Source organism: Nannospalax galili, unplaced genomic scaffold (assembly GCF_000622305.1).
Source record: "Nannospalax galili isolate Female #2095 unplaced genomic scaffold, S.galili_v1.0 scaffold252, whole genome shotgun sequence".
Lineage (NCBI taxonomy): Eukaryota > Metazoa > Chordata > Mammalia > Rodentia > Spalacidae > Nannospalax > Nannospalax galili.
Genome location: NW_008333886.1, coordinates 5,175,977 through 5,191,477, shown reverse-complemented (window position 1 = coordinate 5,191,477; position 15,501 = coordinate 5,175,977). Strand labels below are relative to the sequence as shown.

The 15,501-nt window shown below is 40.0% G+C and overlaps 1 pseudogene; it reads right to left on the bottom strand.

Annotated features, from left to right (window-relative positions):
• Nucleotides 1-1,042: 1,042 nt before the first annotated feature.
• Nucleotides 1,043-15,501, bottom strand: part of LOC103730587 — a 33,660-nt pseudogene continuing 19,201 nt past the window's right edge.

Below are 15,501 nucleotides of genomic sequence, written 5' to 3'. Positions count from 1 at the left end.
AGAGAGAGAGAGAGAGAGAGAGAGAGAGAGAGAGAGAGAGAGAAACTTCCATGGCCTACTGAAAGACCTCTGAAATTTGTAATCCCTGGTCACTCCCAGTTTAGTTTAATTTTAATGGATGCATCTGGCCATTCGTTCTTCAGTGTCTACAAAAGGGAAAACATGTTTCAGTTAAACTAATTGTTTACAGTGCATTGCTTAACTGGAGATCAAATCTTTCTCCCTCTCATTAGCATGGTAGCTTTCCCTTTCAGACTCTGCCACACACTGTGATGCTGCATATTTTATGGAAAGAATAACCACTTCTCCTAAGCATAGTGTAGAAAGTAAAGCTCTCAGGCAAATGCATTATCTCTATTTCCATGTATTTATATTTGCAGAAACTGTTACTAGGCCTCAGAATATAGCTTAACATTTTTCTCTGCTTCCAAAAATTATCCTTGATTGTGAAATGATTTTTAAGAAGCTACTATAGCCATTATTTATTCCAATCGTACAGCAGAATTTTTGGAGTACAAGTATGACCTTGACCCGCATTTATTATTTTTTTAAATACATACACATACACGTGTAAACAGCAATGAAAACTGACCTTCAAAACTTCTCATTATAAACCTAGTCACTGAGGACTTCATTTATCTTGATCTCATTCTTCAAGTACCATGTAAACCTCGTGTTAGAGATGTGCTTGAGAAAAATATCCAAGGGTTCTCCAATACATCTCATATCCTCTTGAGAGAATTCAACACATAGTGTATATGTATTCTTTAAGGCATAATTTTATTGTTGTTTCCAGAAAGTGACTGCAACTCTTTATGGGAAAGAGGTTTATTAGTGAGTCCATTATAGCAGTTAAAAATCTCCCATAACTAGCATGTGTTAGAACCGAGAGTTTCCTGGAGTGGTACATGGAGACAGGAGCCTTAAATTAAGAAAGATGAAGACTTGAACTTGCAGAAGTCCACATGAAAGCTCTCCGCTGAGATGAAAATGTGAAGACCAAGAAGGAGAGCTGCCTCTCTCAGTTGCCCATGTTTCATTTTTACTCGTCTATATTTTTCACCAGGAGTATTATTTGTCCTGGCCCATGGGACCTGCCTCGTTGCCAGTCATTTTCCAGAGCTACAGCCTTCACCATGAGACTCTGAGTGTCCCCGATTTCAACACGGCCTTCAGCACTCTTATTTTTCTGATGAAGATGTTTGTGAGAAGGCCACACGGACAGGCCGGCCTTCCCTCTTGGACACACGGACAGGCTGGCCTTCCCCTCTTTCCCAGTGCTCCCTTGAACCAATCTTTTAACCGCTTCTTTCAAGTCGTTTTTCTCTACCTTTTAGATCATTGATCTCCATAATCATTCTCTGTGTCTATAGACCTGCTGGTTCTAAACACAGATGGTCCTGAAGTTTGTTTTGAGGGGGCTTTGGTTGATAGGTTGGTTTTAGTTTTTGTCTTTTTTTTTTAAGTAAAACACCAGATGAAGTAAATCACTATCAATAGTCTTAACTTCAACATGAGTTTCAATCATGGCCTTCAACTTTTTTGACCATGGAACACTTTTTGTCACAGGTAAAATCCATGCCACAGATCAGTTAGACAGTGTTACCTTGAACCTCCTCAGAAACTAGCTTGAACTCTCTAAATGCAACTTTTTCATGCTATAGATCTGCAAAGCTCAGTTCAGACACATGACCCTGGAGGCCGTCAAATGAGATTTTGGTTTCTCAAGGCCTTGTGACTAGTGTTTGTCTCATGTTTCTAACATGAATACATTCACTACTTCTATATCATGCTAATCTTTCTTTTAAAAATGCATCTGCCACTTGACTCAGTTTTTGTGATATAAGATGCTTGCTCTCATCTGTTACCATGGTGCAGCTCAGAAAGACAAAAGCATTATGTTTCATTTTTTAATGAAATTCAAAATAAAAAAGAAACATTTTTGCCTTTTTAAAAAAATCAAGACAAAGATCTCTCTCTATTAAAGACCCTCTGTCAAAGCTCTGTTGTTTATAGTAGGAGAGCTCACATAAGAATGTCCTTGATAGAAAATGCTCTATATTTTATTACATGTTCTCCAGTCTTTGGATGATTTCTCTTTATAAACATTTAAAATTTTTTAACTCCGTGCACTAAAATGAAAATCTGTATATCTACAGTAGTTCCAAGAGAAAAATACATACTCAATGACTTTGTCATCAAAAAGACATAAACCCAGAGAAATCATCATAAAATGACATTTCAATGTTTTCTATCATGGATTAAAAAAAAAACTGAGACATCAATATATTGGTTATTTGGGTTTCTAATCAGGTATTTTAAAAAGTAGATGACAGGAGATTGACAGTCTGTCTTTCAACTCATTGAAGTCACTCCTGTGACTTCGTCTTGACAGAAACAAAAGTGAGCAGGAAAATCTGGGTGGCAAGCTGCAGGGGTGACTGGCACATGGGCCAACTGTAGTGGCCTTTCTGGCTGGGCATTTTCTGATGCTGTTAAACACAGATTACAGTGTGGGTTGTTTTCTCAGAGCATATCAAATGAAGAACTTCCCTAAAATTAAGGATTCGGTAAAAGGAATAAGGATGAATGTGCCCCAATATGCTTAAAATATTAAATAAACTTGGTCTTGAATATTAAGTGAAACATTAAAATTTAAGGCAGTTTTGGGTTTGACCGAACCTCCGGATCCCATTGGTAATCTGAGACTAGAATGGCAGTCTTCCTGACCCACTGCTTCCCCTGTGGAGGGCTCTGGATACTGTGTCTGGAGTTACACATGGAATAGATTGTCTCCCCTAACAGACTGACTGCAAACTTCTGACTACAGCGACGGAACTGTGAAGAACAAATGAGGATCACCCAGAGGAAGAGCTGTAAATACAGCAGAGGAAAGGCAGAAAGAGGATGGAAGGTGGGACAGGATGGCTGTAACACTGCTTTTCATTCTCAGAGCTAATGCACACAGAATGATGGAAGAAGCAAAAAAGCAAAACTTAGTTAGTTGGTAGAAAGTATAATTCTGTAAAGAAGTTAACCATCCAGGTTTGAACAGGAGAATCTTGATAGCAAGATTTGCTGCAGATGATGATTTCGTGGTTATAACTGAGCGACTGGTGAAGTGCTTGCCTGAGCTGAAGACCTGAGTTGAATCCCCAATGTCCCGTTGCTGAGCTCAGCAGTACAAGCTTGTATCTCGGCATCGGGGAGGTAGAGACAGGAGGATACCGGAGGTATGCTATCCAGCCAGTTAAGCCAAATCAGCGAGCTCTGGGTTCACTGAGAGACTCTGTCTCAAAACACAAGTAGAGCATGATTGAGGAAGACACCCAGCAGCGCTCACTGGCCTCCACATGTACATGCACACCTTGCATGTGCACCTGCACACACACATACACACATACATGAACACATACACACATACATGAACACATACACACATAAAAATAGACAAAATTTTGAAAACTAAAACCCACAAAGAAAATAATAATAATTGCAATCAGAAGTGTTAGTTGAAGATAGATCAATGACATTATGAAACAAAAGATAGATGTCAAGGATGGACTTTCACTCTACCTCTTGAACATCACAGGAATAAATAATACCTCACTATGAGGCTACCTAGAGCCTCTGCCTCTTGGACATATTTATATATATAACATTTAAATAAATGTTATTCATTTATTCAGTATGCATTTCTGTTCTGTATGGAGTCACAGCAGAATCAGGAAGACGTTTCCCTTAAATCTTTGAGTTTTTAAACTCCTTGCTGAGGACTATTTCTTTTGGCCACTGTCTTTAACTGCATCCCCACAGCTGACTCTATTTCTTTTACTAGTTATTTCTAGTAAAACAGTAAACTAGTTTACTAGTTTATTTCTGTACAAATCTGTTGTAGACAAAAATGTAGTATGCTTCTTGCTCTGTGTTACAGATCCAAGGCAGGGTAGACTGTGTAAAACATGCTGGTATTTTGGTAGATAAACATCTTTTAAAATGGGAGATATTTAACCACTATGCAAAAGTGATTGATTCTACATTATACTAACAAATAAATAATACTTTTTGGTTCATGTTCACTCTAAGGGAATTAAACTCAGGATAACTAAGGTAGGTATTTCAAAGTATCATTTATAGAACATATGTAATTTGGATGACTCATACACATGACAATATATGTGATTTACAAAGAATAACATACTATAATAGAAAATATAAATTGAGTTGGGAGAAATAATAGGCAGAAGGAAAATATAGTCAGAAATCAAATGGACTAAAAGTAAGTTGGTACAAAGTATACCCCTGTGCTTGCAAGCAGTGACTGCAAGCTAGGTTTGGAGAGTTCTAGAGGGAGACCTAGAAGAGCAGCTATTGAAATAGCTTGGTCATTCCATGTTGGGAGTGGAGGACATGATACAGAGAGGGATTTACAGCATGCTATTTCATAAATCATAAATGATCAAGTACCAATATCAGCCCTTTATACCCAGCATTAGTAGTCTGTCCCCAGCACGAGAAGGAAACCTAGCATTCATTGTATGAAAGAATAAGTATATATTCTAGAACAAAATGCAACAATAACTTCCAAAAATCTCCTTGAAATTCTTCAGCAGACTTAGGTGGTTATAGTCTCACCAGATGTCTTTGACTATTACCTACCTGTGACTAAACCAGCTCAGCATGTTTCTCATTAAGAAAATCACTCTATTCGTTTACTAAATATGAATATTTGGACCCAAATTATGCAACAAATCCAGAATTATCCCATTGGTATTCAGCACCAAACTGATGCTAAAATTTTCCAAATATTATTCCAAAAATTAATCTTTTTTGAGATAGTGTTCTGTAGTCCAGCTGGCCTGGAACTTGCTATGTAGACCAGGCAGGCCTCAATCTCACAGAGATCCCTCCATCTACTGCTGCCTCCTGGGTGCTGGGATTAAAGGCTTGAACCATCATACTCACCTAAGGTTTGTTCTTTATAGGTGTAAAGTAAAGAGTGAAACAATTTCTAGTAAATGTGTGTTCATTTATCTCCTAAATTCATAAATTCATGTCAATTACATGCTGTGTGGTTAACATGCAACAGCATAAAAGAGGAGGAAAGATGTCAGAGATATTGAGAATCAAACATATTTTTAAACCATTAGGAATAAAGACTTGTTTCCAATTCAAAAAAGAAGACTAAATTTGAAGGCTGGAGGGGTGGCTCAGCAGTTAAGAGCACCTGTTGCTCTTGCAGAGGACTTGGGTTCAGTTCTGGGCATCCACATGGCAACTACCAATGGTCTGTACTCCATCAGGGGATCCATTGCCCTCTTCTGGCCTCTGTGGGCATTGTGCAATAGGAGTGTACATACATACATGCAGGCAAAACATTCATAAGCTTAAAAATAAAAATAAATAAAAAAGGTCAATTTTGTTTTTGATTTTTCATCAAAATTTAAAGCAAGGAGGTGAGGGTTTAGCTCAGTGAGGGAGGGGTAGCAGCCGGAGAGAATCATGAAGCAACTTGTGATGGGGCGTAATTGTATTATTACAGACATCTATTTTACAATCATTTCACTTTGGCATTTTTAACTGAACCACCCATTAAATACTGTTTTAGTTTATTATTTGAAAGAATTCATATAGAGAGAAAGGCATATTTCTTGAGAAATCAGTTTCATGCTGGAAAAGAGCACATCACTTTAGCAAGGCATTCAAAAGTCCACCTCAGAATTCCCAAAGAATTCTGCTGAGTTGCATTCACACAACCATCTATCAATGGACCAATTTAGTTCTGACACACCAAGCATAAATTTGCCTTTGCAACTCTCACTTGGCTGAGTTTTACAGGTGTCCGTATTGGTCTGACTCTGGTAAAAGGTGGTGTTCAGATCATTGTGGACATGCTTGCGCCGTTCCTTGAAAATGCTCACAATTTCCTTTAGTTCTGTTTCAGTTTTGTGTCTAGATTACCCTTCTTATCCCCTTTACACAGTAATCGTGCCATTGTAGCCCCCAGACTGGGTGTTTCCTATGTGTGTTTCACACAAGAGCTGTACATCCTACCCAGCCAGAGAGTGGCGGTGGACTTGGCGTATGAGTGACATTCAGAACCTAGGAGAGTCTAGGATGGGACCCAAAGAAGAGAACTCAGTAGAACACACGTCACCAACAACATCAGTGATGCAAATCTCTAAAACACTGAAATCACAACTTCGGAAAGATACGTGAGGAATGCTTACAAAAAAATAGCTTCCTCACCTGCTGGGTCAGCCAACAGAACCTGAGATTACCTGATGACAGATCATAAGCAGGGTGACCTTATGTCCCTTATGTCCAGCTCAGCCATGCCGCTGTTTCAAGAGTGCCACTGAAGCGAAATAGCAAAAATATAATTTATGATCAAAGCTGGAACAATTGTGATCACAAAAGTGGTTGATAACAAAAAGTTACACAGAAAAAGCAAACATCAATATCAAAACTATCTTGGCCCAGACAAAAAAATAATACTGGAATTTCTGTTTGGGTCCCCTTTACATAGCACTACCCCAGTGACTGTCTTCAGAAGGTTCATGACTTAATATAGGAAGCTTCATTAACCAATGTACCATCTTCATGAGCCAGGAGAGATGCAAGTTCAGGAGTACGTTGGAGAACAGAGCAGTTCAGAAAAATTAATAGTACTAAGGGAAATTTTAAGTTACTGCAATTGGAGAATACTTTGGTACAGAATGGGAAAGTCTTATCAGCTCAAATGAAGATGTCTTAAGAGGTAAATTAGGGGAAAGTAAAAATTGTTCCTACTCCAGCCACTAGGGGACATGTAGTGTTACCTCTTCTGGTCTCTAGGGCACACTTAAGACTGCAGGTTCTATCTAACTGCTTATACTATCTGAATTTACACTAAATAAAAACAACAGGATGCTAATAGTATCACAATCTATGACACATACACACACACACACATACACATATATGTATGTATCTTTTGCCTATACAGCACATGTCCATAATGGATTACATTATATTGCCATCTAGTTGCCTTCAATGGATTATTTTTTACCTTGTCCAATTCAAAATATATTTGAAATCTTTGGTGCATCTTGCCATGTGCTGTGAACACTCAGTAAGGATTAAATTCTCTGGAGCTGGGAATATGGATCAGTGAACAGAGTGTTTGGCCTGAAGGCATGAGAGCCAGAATTTGGAGCCTAACACCTGTAAATGCTGAGCAGGTATGGAAGCCACCTATAATCCCAGCTCTTGGGAGGCAGACACTTGGTAATCCCCACAGCAAGATGAACAGCTGAACAAGCCAACCAGCAGGCTCTGGGCTGAAGTCAGAGATACTGCCTTGATATACAAGGTGGGGAGCAGTTAAGGAAAATACCTGTCATCAGCCACTGACCTCTACACACATGTACACTGATACACATGTACCCATACACACACATGCATAATACATCCCCCCCACACACACAAAATGAATTTAACCCTTTTGTTTGTTGTTTGTTTGAATAGTCCTTTCTGAAAACTCCCCTGGCTCTTGCCTTAAATATTGAACCCTGATCTCAGGAAGTATTTTCAGCCCTAGATATAAAACAATGAACAAATGCCAAAACAAGTTATTAATAAACTGTTATGTGTATACCAGATGCTGGGTACTGTGTGGTTACATACATCTACGATTTCTCACCCTACAACTTTTTCCAAGAAAATGTTATTTTTCTTCACATTACAAGTGAAAATAGACGAGACTTAAATTGAATTACTAAATGAGACTTAAATTACTAAAATGAGACTTCAATTGAATTACTAACAAGTTCATGTGGATGAGGCAAGGGTAAAAGCTGAAACACTGTCCAAGTTCACCTAATTCCCCTTGTCCCACAAGGGTTGGGAAGAGAAGCCAGCAATCTCCTGGTTCCTGTCCTTACAGCTAAAACCTCCTCGTTACCAGCAGCAGCTTGCCCTTAGAAGGGAATTCTCCCACTGCCAGATTTGGGCATTTACTGCAGACCAACACAGAAAACTGCCTCATGAGCTTCCTCCTAGACCTTTTCTCCGAGTGTGGAATTCAGGCAGTGATATAGTTTGGATCAGGAATGTACCCAATGGCCCATGTGTAAAGGACTGGAACCCACAGAACTGATAGAAATTAGCAGAACTTTCAAGAAGCGAAGACCTCTGGGAGATATCCGGTACCTGGGTGGATGTCCTCACAGTACTGGTCCCTGCTCTCTTTCAAGACCCACCATGAGCTGTCAAGTGCTCCCCTCCAGGATGCACTGCTGTAGGTCTAAAAGCAATGAGGCAAACGAACCAACCACAGGTTGAAACCCCCGCAACAGTGTGCTGAAATGAGTGGCTTTTCTTTACCAGTCTGTCTTAAGTATTTACTTAGGAAGATAATCTTATGGATTTATTACACTGCTGGAAAACTATCTGACATTAGATGTGTAATAACACCTCCACTGTCAGCTTATGGACTTGGAATCATATGGGAGGCACACCTCTGCATGTGTCTGGGTTTTTTCAGAGAGATTTAATTGAGTATAGAAGACTCACCTTTAATGTGGATGGGTCTGTGGATGGGACAAAATACAAAAGAGTAAAAGATGGACAGGTAAGATGGTGCAGCAGATAAGGGCATTTGCTGCCAAGCCTGACAACCTGAACTCCATCCCTGGAACCAATATGGAAGGAGAGAACTGACTTCCACAAGTTGTCCTGTGAGCTCCATAAGAATACCACAAGTTTGCACACTCACACACACACTAATAAACAAATTAACAAGTAAATGAATGTATAAAAAACTGTAACAAGACTAGAGAGGTAGAAAGGCAGCTGAATGCAGCCTTACGTCTCATTTCCTGACTGGCTGCAATGTGACCAGCCTCCTCGTGTTCCCACCACCATCTCTTTCCTGCCATCAGGGACTGTGTCCCCTCAAACTGTCAGCCTGAACGGAACTTTTTCATTGCCTTTGTCATAGCAACAAGGGAAGCAACTAGGGCTGAAGGGGTGGATCAGTCACTAAAATGTTTGCCTTAAGAGCACAAAGATCTATGTTTGATTTCAAGAACCTGCATAAAAATTGACCACGGTGACACACTTGTAATCCCAGCTCTGGGACGTAGAGACAGAAGGATCCCTGGGGCTTACTGGACTGCCTTAGCTCCAGGTTCAATCAGTGAGCTCTGGGTTCAATATAAGACCCTGCCTCAAAAAAAAATATATATATATACACATATATATGCACAGGAACAATAAATAACACCTGAGGTTGACCTCTGGCCTCCACATGGAAACTCACATACATGCATACATACCTGCATAACATGTGCACATGTACTCATATGTACAGGCATGCACACACATAAATGCATACAGACATGATCAAAGAAAAGTCACTGACTCAGGAAGCCAACCCAAAGCTGATCTACTCCCCTGATGCTGGGGAAAAGACAGAGCTCCCACCTACACATATGATACTGTTATTTTTCATTGTATTTTTTAACTCTGTGTAGATCTTGTAGAAAGGGATGCACACTCACACACATGCACAAACACACACGCACACACAGCTTGAAGTCCATACCCACAGCTACCTTGTGCTACCACTCGGCCATACCTATGGAGAAATTCTGGAGCAAAACACATCAATTCGTTCTATTGCCACTGTCACCCTGGGTACCCGCTAACTGAGTGCTGCAAGAGAACAAAGCCGTGTCTTATGAGCTTCTGAATTCCAGTTCCTGGTCCTTATGATCAAATAGCAAAAAAAATACAAATACCATGTGAGTCCCTTTCATTTCTGCTAGACAACCCAATACCTTCTCAAAATTACCGAGGAGGCCTCTAGCTACAATCTCTTCTTGACAATTCTGTCCTGCGTAACAGATTCTTCTCCACATGTATTCAGCAGCTGTTCTTCCATCTCTGCACAGAGACTGACCCAAAGAGCTGCTCCAGAAAGGCTTATGGCACAGTAACACAAACATAAGCAGTGAAAACTAAACACCAGGCATCCTCCAGCGAGAGCTCCCTCAGCAATACCACCTCCTCCCTAACACATCATCCTTCTCTGTCCCTCCATTCCTAAGGCTCTGTTCATTTCTATTGGAAAGCACTTGGTCTATTTATTCTGTTTTTCTCTTCTTCCTATTGCTATTTCACATTCTACCCTAAGGGAACTTAAATAACTTAAAGAGTTATTTCAGAAATTATAGACTTGGGCCAGCAGGATTGCTCAGTGGGTAACGATCCTTCCATACCTGGTGATCTGAGTTTGACACCCAGGACCTACATGACGGAAGGCAATAAAGAACTCTTGCAAATTGTCCTCAGACCTCCACCTGTGCATGTTGGTGTCCTTATCTGTATGGGGCGGGGGGAGACAGAAGAGAATAAATTAAGTAAACAAATGTAGTTTGAAATTTTTGAAAGAAATGGTAGTCTGTCGTAAGCAGCTTCAGTTGTGGGCTAGACACAGCTGAGAAGACAGAACCTCCTTCATCACATTGGCCTGAGGGGCATTTTCTTGATTGCTAATTAATGTGGGAGTGTCCCACCAACTGTGGGTGGTGTTGTCCCTGGGCAGGTGGGCCTGGACTGCCTAAGAAAGGCAACTGATGGTAAGCTGGGAAGTAAACCAGTAAGCAGTGTTCTGAGGTCTGTGCTTCAGTTCCTCCTCCAAGCTCTGCCTTGGCTTCCCTTGGTGATGGACTATTGCCTGTCAGCCAAATAAACCCTTTTCCTTTCCCAAGATGATTTTGATCAGTGTTTTATCACAGCAATAGAGAAACAAACTAGGACACAGTCTTGGCTAATGTTTGTTTGTTTGTTGAGACATGGTCTCCTTGTAGTCCAAGCTGACATGGATTTCACTATGTAGACCAGGCTGGCCTCAATCTCAAAGAGATTCACCTGCCTCTGCCTCCCCCAAGTACTGGGATCAAAGGCATGTAGCACCATAGCCAGCTCATTTATTTTGATTTTATGCACATAAATTTTTTGACATGTGTATGAGTGCACCATATGCATGCAATGCCTATGGAGGCCAAAAGAAAGGATTGGAGTGGAATTACAGTTAGTTGTTAGCCACCATGTGGATGATGGGAACTGAATCCCAGAACCTTTGGAGCAGCCAATGTTCTTAAACATTAAGAGGAAAAGGGGGATGGGAGGGAAGGAGGCTAAGAGGGACAGGTGTACCGAAATCATTCAAACTATCAGCCTCTTACTAAAGCAAAATTCACTAGAGTAGATCTCACTCTCTCCTCTTTTTCCTCTCTCTTTTTCTCTTTCTCTCTCTCTCTCCAGAGCCCTTCTACAGTTGTAATGATATACAATCAACGTAAAATAGAGAACTGTGAATGAAGAAAAACCTTGCATCAGGATAAACTTCCTGCAAGGGTGAACAACTGATCACTTCAATGACAGAGGAGAGTTTGGAATGTTGCAGATCCAAAGCCTATTTATAATTTATCTTAGGTCACCTTTAGCCCTAAATAGCCACTCCTTGCCTACCTTTGTTTCTGACTTAATATCCTGTGACTAACAGATAAAAACCTTTTGGAATATATTAACTTCACAAAGCCCTAGCTCCCACCAACCAAAAGACTAAGTGTCATCAGCTAGCATCTGAGGCCTATAACTGAAATTTCCCTTGTTGTAACCACTTACTTAATAATTCTACCAATGTATTTGAAAAGCATCTTGATTTATGACTTTTCTTTTGTTCTGTTACTATAAAAAGTTCTTGAATCTACTTCCATATTGGAACACAGAATTTGGGGTAAGCTGAATCTGTGTTCCCAGACCATGATCACTTATATTTGAATAAACTATCTCTTATCTACTCTGAGGTGAAACTTGCATTTCTGCATCAACAGAATATATGTTTAAATGTACAATTGTGTGTGATGATATATATAGGCACCCATGAAACCATTATTGCAAAGAATGTATCCAACACCCAAAACTTCTTTATCTCCATAATAGACCATGAGGTCCTCTCCATCCTCTGCTCCCTACCCTGTTCCTGTCCCTAGAAATCAGATATTTTCCACACACACACACACACACACACACACACACACACACACATACACACGCATTTCTTATAATTTTACATAAATGGAATCATACCATATATACAGTATTTAGTCCATTTTTACCAGCTTTAGCAGTCAATTATTTTTGACATCTGTCATATTTTAAGGTATACTATTAATGCATGATTCAACTTTCTTGTGGAATTCCACTGTGTAGACTTAACACACTGCATTTATCTGAGCATCTGTTTATGAGTGTTTAGGTTGTTTCCAGTTGGAACTATTACTAATAAAACTGCACTGACTGTGACTGTACAATTTTTAAATGTGTTTCTGCTCTTAATACATAGAAGTACAATATCTTTATCGTATACTGATTATACACGTTGCTTTTAAAAACTCACCAAACTATGTTCCAGAGTGGTTTTCCCATTTCATAGTCTTGCCAATGTCACAGGAGAGTTCCAGATCTCTGTACCATTTTCTACATTAAGTGGGGTCATCCTTTGGAAAAGTATGTAAATTCTCACTGCCTGGCAGAGAAGGAAAAGTCTGAAGCCTGGTGCCAGGCAGAGGAGGAACTTGTCTCTCAGGAAGAGATTTCACACGGTTCTGACAACTTGTCAGATCACCTTACAGGAGAGAAGATCAGGAACAGTCATGATGGAAGGGAACACACCTTGACCAGGACTTAGTTATACATGATTCTTGTCCTGGGTTTAGTTATACATGATTCTTGTCCTGTGCTTAAACCTGAACCTCCTGTCAGGACCTGGAAGATGAACTTGGGTGACTGAACATCTTTACTCCACTTTCCAATATGGCCACATTGAACCAACTTCCTTTTTATGCTTCTCAGCATCACCTGTTTAATTGGCCTACTGAAGGCCAGTGGCAGAGCTTGGATTGTTGGGTTTCCTGGGACCCCAGCTCTGATGCTGAAGATTCTAACAATTTCTCTCAGAATGTGCTATTAGTACATGAAATAAGTTGGAAAATACTCTTCCCATTTCAGACGAAAAGGTATACCTTCAAAGGGTAAAGGGAAGATAACACTGATTTTATAAAATAAATTCAATTCTCCGTATTTAAAAACTGTGATTTTGTTTCTCTCCATTTTTTACATATTTCTCATATGATACCCTCTCCAGAACCATTACTGTTCTTGAGATCCCTTTCTTGAAAAGTGAGTGGTATTTCTTCTCCTTCTTGAAATGGGCCCCATGTTCTGTTCAACACACAGAACATCGGGACCACTGTGTCCCTTAGCTTTGCCACTTCATTTTTATTGATGCAGCCAAAGAGCCCTTGAATAAAAAATGTGTTTCTCCTGCTGTCACTCAGGAGGATGTGTTCCTTTTTCACAGCCAAAGCTCAAAGGAGCCTCAAACCGAAGGGTTCTATCCGTCCTTCTAAGTCAAAGGCGGATGTGAGGCGTGAAGACTCTGTCATTTTACTAATGACAATAGCACGCACACAAAAAAATCTGTGGGACCAAGAAAGCCTCTTTTGGGGAGGTGCTTTAGAATTACTAGGTAAGTGGTAAAAGAAGCCATGTTTATAGCCAAAGACCAAGTCTAGGATTCCCAAGAACACAGTGAGTGACCAAACAACTGTACCTGAGGCCAGAAAACAACTCTTCTCTCCTCAGTATAAAAGTACTTGGTTTCAAGGATAAGATTGTTATTTGTACTTTACCTTTAATGAATAAAAACAAAAACTGTCTTGACATGAAAAAACATTCTTGTTTAGTGTCCCCAAAATAGCAGAATCACCTTGAGAGCACTGGAGAAAGCCCACCTCCCCACTGCAGGCTTTTATCTTAATGTGAGAGAGAGAGACACCATGAGAAGGGGTTCTCAAGCTAGACTTGCCTTAAGTATACTAAATCTTGGCAGAGAAAAGGCTCTAAAGAAATTTAGCAGAATGGCTAGTACATAGTAAATACTCTGTTTTTGCTGTGTAAATTAGTATCAATTAAGTAAATACCTGCTTATACAATTCAAATAATGAAGCCAAAATAAAACTACCCCAAATGCAGTTTAAATTGGCCAAAGGAGTACAGACATGTTCTTGCAGTTGAGGGACCATGGATAGATGCATTTCCTAAGTCAGACAAATGGACAAGTGGTACAAGACATTTAACATCACAAATCATCCGATAAATGCAAATGGTGAGCTATCACCCTCTACCTGTTAAGATGACTCTCATCCAACAGATAAGAGACTCCCAGTTTTGGCAAGGGTATAAATTGGTACAGGCTTCATGGAAGACAACAGGGCAGAGATATGTCACCTCAGAGTTAATGACTGATTAGTTGTTTGTCTGTTGAGATCGAGTCTCACTGTATAGGCCAGGCTGTCCTTGAATTCAAGATCCTTCTGCCTTGACTGGCCACGTGCTGAGATTACAGTCATGCAAGAATGCCTAGCTTACCCAACACTGGTTTTCAGCAGGTCCACAGGAATGATTTGATAACCTTCTCTTAGGGGCAACCAGGAACTATCACAAACCAACAAAAGTGACTTCTAAAGGGAAGATGATGAATTGTGGAGCTGTCCTTTTTAAGCTGCAAACAAAACAAAGTACTCTTAAAACATCATTCATCAACCAATGCTAAGAGAAGAGATCTAAGTTAAAAAGGAACATGAGCAACCACCGCGCCAGTCTCCTGAATGGAACAGCCTCCTCCAGGCACATTCGCTGTGTGACGCCATGGCAGCCAGGCATTGGCCTCTAATCTCTCAGCCCATGCCTTTCCCCTTTGCTCATGTTAGTCTAGTGATAAATGATGTAGAATTTCTCAGAGAGAGAAAATTATGCCCAATATAAAAAGTGGTTGAAAAAGCTGATTACAGAGTCATTAGCCCCTGTGGGCTCATTTTATTGCTATAAAGTCATCATTCAAGTAGACGTATATTTAGCTTCTGTGGCCTTCATTTGTGGTAAGCAAAATAGCCTCAGACCAAAAAAAAGGGAAGCCAAGTTCAAACTTCCTATTTTTAGTGATGTGACAGGCAATTTGCTAGAATAGAAAGGCCCAAGTGCACTCAGAGAACTGTCATCAGCTTGCATTCTTTGTATGTACTGTGTGCTGAGGGCATGTCTGGTGACAGGCTTAATCCTGGATCACCCAGTCTACAAGAGGCACTTAAAACCCAGCACGTGGCCAGAACAAAGTACCAAGGCTGGTAAACAGATGAAGGTACAGGACTTAGACTAGAGCATGGATGTGTGCATGGAAAAAAAAAAAAACTTTAAATTTAATCTTAGGGCTGGCTAGGGAAAATCAATTTCTTCTCTAGCTAATTCTTCTCTAGCTAAATATTTTATGGACAAACACCCATCAGTTCAATGTGAAACATATATGCATTCATTCTGTAAGTACAGAGCAACTAGAAGTTGTCTGTTTTCTGGCAGGTTCTAGAAATTAAGGAAGGGATATTAACACAC